Source organism: Otolemur garnettii, unplaced genomic scaffold (genome assembly GCF_000181295.1).
Source record: "Otolemur garnettii isolate 467f Iridium unplaced genomic scaffold, OtoGar3 scaffold00128, whole genome shotgun sequence".
Classification (NCBI taxonomy): domain Eukaryota; kingdom Metazoa; phylum Chordata; class Mammalia; order Primates; family Galagidae; genus Otolemur; species Otolemur garnettii.
Window position 1 is genome coordinate 3,962,943 of NW_003852523.1, and position 6,976 is coordinate 3,969,918.

At 42.1% G+C, this 6,976-nt stretch overlaps 1 protein-coding gene across 1 annotated transcript in view; it reads right to left on the bottom strand.

Annotated features, from left to right (window-relative positions):
• TSPEAR (thrombospondin type laminin G domain and EAR repeats) overlaps positions 1-6,976 on the bottom strand; it is a 76,534-nt gene that overhangs the window by 33,951 nt on the left and 35,607 nt on the right. The window lies entirely within an intron of this gene.

Here is a 6,976-nt window from a genome sequence, read left to right on the forward strand (position 1 = left end):
CTCCAGGAGTCACAGGAACCAGGCAGGCAGACCCGGCTGCCATAGCTCAGGTTGCTGGAGCAGACGGACACAGTGGATGCAGCCATGCTGGGGTTGAGCTGGGGAGGTGTGAGTGAGTGTGTGGGTGAGTGTGAGTGAGTGTGTGAGTGAGGTACTCCAGGCATGTGGCTTTTATATCTGGTGGGTGGGAGGGGTGTTGCTCTAGCTGGAGGCCCCACACGCCTCCCCTTTCCTTGTTGGTGTTTGAGCTGGGCTGGAAGCCCTTATTAATTCTCGTTTATTTACACAGAAGAGTTAGCTCAGCTGTGTGATGTGTGGTCATGTGTGAGGGCTGGGTGGATGCTCTGACCTGTGTTTTGTCCCCTGGGCAAATATTTCATGAGACAGGTCTGGAGGGGCCCTGCCGGCACGTCCTTGCCTGCTGAGCTGCTTTCCAGGTGTCCTTGTGCTGCTGTCGGGTGGGGGAGACCGGCATCCCCAAGTCTCTGCGTCTGGGCAGCATGGCAGGGAAGCCAGGGCCGGCGAGGCCCCCCTGGTGAGGCCACTTGGCTGCAGAGCACTGTGGATGTGCCCCCTAGACTGGGGACAGCTGAGCCGCAGCACAGCCTTACAGAAGAGAGAAGGTGCTGTTGGGGAGAGAGGTGGTAAGGTGTCCCCCACATAGCCAGAGAGACAGGGATGGCATATATGAAAGAAAACTTAGGAAGACATGATTATTCCAGAACCTTCAACCTTCATCAGATAGAATTTCCAGAAGGAGCAGCAAAAGGGAGAGAGGAAAACTTTCCAGAGCTGAAGGGAAGCATGGGACTTCAGACCTGAAATTTTGACCAAATGTGAGCCAAAATGAATGGAGAACGGTGCACATGTGGACAGGCTGGTGAAGTCTGAGACACTAAACAAAGAAACCCCCAGAAAAGCTTCCAGAGAGGCCGGCAGCTAACTCAGCTTAGAGAATCTGAGTCTGGTTCCCAGAACAATTGAACCAAATCTGAGGAAAGTTAAAAGGACTGGGCTGAGTCATCTACCTGGTGTAGGGGAAGAGAAAGACGTTCAGACACCACAACTTTGAAAACATCTTGGAGCACAGGGTCCACTGAGTCAAAAGGAGATGTGAAGGGAAGCAGATACAAGGGAACAGTGAACCAGAACGCTCGGCTTCCTCTGGGAGAGCACCCACACCGCTCCGCGTCACCACCCGGAACCCAGGGACTTCCAGAAATAATCCTCCTTCCCCTGCCCCGTCCCCTCACTTAGTTCACTCTCCGAGGTGTGCATCTCTGTCCATTTTGATAAACGCACACAGTCCTGCCCCTACCCCATAGTGCCGTGCAGAGGAATTCCAGCATCTTCAACATTTCCACATTGCTGACTCACTGTGGGCAACCGCACCCTCATTCATGTCCTTTCTAGACGCTCATGTCCCTCGGACACTGGATGGACCCTATAGTTCATATGTTACCTTGTGGGTTGGGCTTCTTTCTCTCAGCAAAATGCCTTTGGGATGCATCTAAGTTGCTGAATAGCAATAGTTTACCTCTTTGAATCGCTCAGGAGTATTCCACTGTATGATTTACCACTTTCTTTTGTCTTAATTTCTTTGAATGTTTACTTTCTTTTTCTTTTATTGAGTCATAAACACATAGATCAGTGGTTTTCAACCTGTGGGTCACGACCCCTTTGGGAGTCGAACAACCCTTTCACAGGGGTTTCCGTAGACCATCCTATATATCAGATATTTACATTACGATTCACAATAGTAGCAAAATTACAGTTATGAAGTAGCAACAAAAATAATTTTATGGCTGGGGGTCACCACAACGTGAGGAACTGTGTGAAAGGGTTGCAGCATTAGGAAGGTTGAGAACCACTGACATAGATCATGTGTACACTAATGCATTTATGGGGTACAATGTGCTGATTTTAAGTACAATTTGGAATGCTTACATCAAACTAGTTCATATAGCCTTCACCTCATTTACTTAATTATTGTGTTAAGACGTTTATACTCTACACTCAATAGATTTGACGTGTACTCTTGCAATATACACCATAGGTGTGGTGCCACCATTTACCCCCCCTCCATCAAACCTCCTCCATCCCCTCCCATCTCCCTCCTCTTCCCTCTTTCATCCTGGGCTATAGTTGTGATTTATCTTTCATATGAAAGTATGAAATTGGTTTCATAAAAGTACTGAGTACATTGGATACCTTTTCTTCCACTCTTGAGATACTTTACTAAGTAGAATATGTTCCAGCTCCATCCATGTAAACATAAAAGAGGTAAAGTCTCCAAGAGACTAAAAAATGCCTTTTTTTAAGGCTGCATAATATACTATGGTGTACATATACCACGATTTATTAATCCATTCATGGGTCGATGGGCACTTGGGCTTCTTCCATGACTTGGCAGTTATGAATTGAGCTGCAGTGAACAATCTTTGTTGTAAAGTGATGTTTGGTCTTTTAGATATACACCTAGTAGAGGACTGCAGGATTAAATGGCAGGTCTACTTTTAGATCCCTGAGTATTCTCCAAATTTCTTTCCAAAAGGAACATATTAGCTCGCATTCCCTCCAGCAGTGCAGAAGTGTTCCCTTTTCTCCACATCCACACCAACATCTGTAGTTTTGGGATTTTGTGATGCGGGCTACTCTTACTGGAGTTAGATGATATCTCAAAGTGGTTTTGATTTGCATTTCTCTGATTAAAGATGATGAGCATTTTTTCATGTGTCTGTAGGCCATGCACCTGTCTTCTTCAGAAAAGCTTCTGTTCAAGTCCCTTGCCCACAATGAAATGGAATCACTTGTTCTTTTCTTATTAATAAGTTTGATCAAAACAGCATGGTACTGGCACAAAAATAGAGAGGCAGATGTATGGAACAGAGTAGAGAACCCAGAGATGAACCCAGACACTTATGTCATTTGATCTTTGATAAGCCTATAAAAAATATAAATTGGGGGTAAGATTCCCTATTTAACAAATGGTACTGGGAGAAGTAGCTGGCAACTTGTAGAAGACTGAAACTGGACCTACACCTTTCACCATTAATAAAAATTGACTCTCGCTGGATAAGATTGAAACTTAAGATATGAAACTATAAAGACTTTTGGAGACTTGAAGAAATCGGCCTGGGAGAATACTCTATGAGGAGGACCCCCCAGGCAATTGAAGCAACACCAAAAATACATTACTGGGATCTGATCAAATAAAAACCTTCTGCACAGCCAAGAACACAGTAAGTAAAGCAAGCAGACAGCCCTCAGAACGGGAGAGGATATTTGCAGGTTATGTTTCTGACAAAGGTTTGATAACCAGAAACCACAGTTTCTTTATCCATTCCTTGGCTGAAGGACACTCGGATCTTATCCTGTTTTTGATGATTATGAGCAAAGCTTCTACAAACATTGTATGCAGTTTTTGCATAATAACGAATTTCCATTTTTCTAGAGTAATTATCAAGGAGTGGAATTGCTGGGTCAATGGTCGGTGTATGTTTACCATTGTAGGACAAAGCCAAATTGTTTTCTAAAGTTCTGCACTTCCAGTGGCAACATACCAGAGTCCTGGCAGCTATGCATCCTTGCCAGCCCCATGCTGCCAATTAAAAAAAATTCAGCCATCCTAATACTGTGTGCTGTGGTATCTCACCATAATTTTAATTTGTGTTGCCATGGTGATTGAATGTGTTGGACATATTCTAAGTGCTTATTTGCCAGACTGTTTTCCAGAGTGGTTATAGTAGTTTACATTTCCACCACCAGTGTACGAGAGTTCCATCCTTGACAACACTTGGCGTGCTCAGCCTTTTTAATTTTACCCTAACAGGCCCAGAGGGATCTCATCACAGCTTTAATTTGTGTTTCCCTAATGACTAATGATATTGAGCATCTTTGTATGTGCTTATTTGCCATCCATGCATCTTTTGGGGTAAAATATTTTTTTTTTGTAGTTTTTTTTTGGCCAGGGATGGGTTTGAACCCGCCATCTCTGGCATATGGGGCTGGTGCCTTACTCCTTTGAGCCACAGGCGCTGCCCTGGGTAAAATATTTTTTCAAATCGTTAGGTCCCCCCTTTTAAATTAGGTTTTCTGACATGGAATTTTGAGAGTTCTTTACATTTTTTCGATCTAAGCACTGTGGTCAGCTGTGTAATTTGCAGATATTTCCCACTAGTCCATGCTTTGTCTTTTTCTTCTCTCAACAGCATCTTTTGAAGAGCAAAAACGTTTAATCAAGTCCTATATATCAAATATTTTCATTTATAGATTATGCGTTTTGTGTTGAATCCAAGAACTCTTCGCCTAACATAAGGCCATTGAGATTTTCTCCTATTTTTTTTCTAAAAGTCAAACATTTATCTATGATTGATTTTGCTTTAACTGGTACATTAAGGATGAGTCATTATTGGTCAAGCCTTTTTTGCTTGCAGACATCCAATTGTTTCACTGTGCACTTCTGTCAGAAATCAGCGGCCTTGTACGGCTCCGTGTCTCTATTCTCTTCTATTGATCTGTGTGTCTTTCTGCCCACACCACATTGTCTTAATTGCTGCAGCTTTACAGTAAATCTTGAAATCTCATGCTGTGAATACTCGAATTTATTATTCTTTTTCAAATTGTTTTGGCTATTTTAGTTCATTTGCCTCGCCAAATAAATTTTAGAATCGACTTGTTAATATAAACAGAAATTCATGCTGGCATTTTGATTGGGATTACCTTGAATCCACAGATTAGTTTGGGGTAACTGACATCATAACAATGTTGAATACTCCACCCATGAACATGACATACATGGTGTACATCGCCATGAACGTCCGTCTTACTTGATTTCGCTTATCAGTATTTTTATAGCTTTTATTAGGTACATATTCTGTTAGATTATACCTACATTTTCACTTTTATTCCCTTGCTCTTGAACAAAGTTTTTGAGTCTCAAGTGTTTATTGCTAAGATATGTAAATGATTTTTGTTACTTTTATTACTTTCAGTTGAGTCCTTCAAACTTGCTAGACTCTCTTGCAATTCTCGAGTCCTTTTATAGATTCTTGAAGGTTTTGCATGTGGAATGTCATGTCCTCTGTGAATACAGGCAGTGTTAGTTCTTCCTTTCCAATACATAAGGTGTTTATTTCTTTTTCTTACCTTGTTGCACCAGGAGGGCGTTTAGTGTGATGTTGGAAGGAGCAGTGAGGGAGAATGTCTGTGTCACATCCCTCTCTTCGAGGAGAACCGTTCAGCCCTTTACCACACAGTATGGTGTTGGCTGTACATAAATGCCCCTTGTTGGGTTAAAAAGTGAACTTTTGTCTATACCTAGTTCATTGAGAGCTTTTTTAAAAAATTGTGGATTGATGTTGAATTTTGTAATTTTCCCCCGCATCTGTGGAGATTACCATATTGTCTGTCTTCTTTCCTCTGTTAATGTGGTGAAATGCAGTCATTTTTGCTTGTTGAGCCAGGCTTGCGTTTCTGGGGTGGACCCAACCTGGTACACGTAGCACATTAGCCATTTTGTGCATTAATATATTTCACTTGCTAATATTTGTTGAGGATGTTTGTGTTTATATTTGCCAGGGATATCGGTCTGTAGTTTTCTTTTTATGTTATATCTTTTATCTGCTTTTGGATATCAAAGTAATGCTGAGTTCTATTTTATGGACGATACCGTGTAGAATTGTCATTTTCTTCTTCTTGAAATGTTCTGATAGAATTTAACAGCAGGCAATCTGGACATGGAGGTTTCTTATTGCAATGATTTAAAATTTAAACAGGAAATCAAAATAACGAGAAGATAAACCACAGACTGGGAGAAAATACTTGTGAAAGACATATCTGATTAAGACTGTCATCCAAAATATAAAATGAACTCTTAAAATTCAACAATTAGAAAATGAACCTGGGTGGCGCCTGTGGCTCAAGGAGTAGGGCACCGGCCCCATATGCTGGAGGTGGTGGGTTCCGACCCAGCCCCAGCCAAAAACTGCAGAAAAAAGAAAGAAAGAAAGAAAATGAACCTGATTTTAGAATTAGCAATAGACATTTCACCGAAGACATAGAGATGGCAAATGAGCACCAGAAAAAATGCTCAACATCATACATCATTAGAGAATTGCAAATTAAAGCAATGATAAGCTACTGACGTAAGCGAGGTCGAAATCCCAAACACTGACAGCACCAGATGCTGGTGAGGCTGTGGAGCAATGGGAGCTCACGTTCACGGCCAGCAAGAATGCTAAGTGGTGCAGCCTGGGAAGACGGCTTGATGGTTTCTTACAAAATGAACAGTACTCTTACTATCCATTAATCATGGTCCTTGGCATTTACCCCAATGAGTCAAAAAGTTCTGTCTACAAAAAAAAAAAAAAAAAACCTGCACTGGGATGTTTACAGTCACTTTATTCATAACTGGCCACAGTTGAAAGCAACCAAGATATCCTTCAAAGCGTGAATGGATAAATAAATTGTAGTGCATTGATAAATATATTGTAGTACATTGGGACAACAGAATATTATGTAGAGCTAAAAAGAAATGAGCTAGCAATTCATGAAAAGACACAGAAAAACTGAAAGAAGCCAGTCTGGAAAGTCTGCATACTATAGGACTCCAACTATATGACATTCTGGAAAAGGGAAAACTATGGAGACAGTAAAAAGATCCGTGGTTGCTGGGGGCTGAGGAGGGGTGCTGAACAGGTGGAGCATGAGAGACGCTGATCCCTCTGGCACCACAGAGCAACACAGGTCACCGAAAACGCAGGACGCCAAGAGTGAGCGGCAATGATGTGTGGTTCATGGACTGTAACCAGTGTACCCTCTAGTGGGGGGATGTGGCTAATGGGGGGGCTGTGCAGGTGTAGGGTCAGGGTGTGTGTGGGAGAACTTTCTTTACTTTATGCTCAATTTTGCTGTGAATGTAAAACTGTTCTAAAAGGTCTATTAAAAAAAGATACAGGGCTCGGCGCCTGTGGCT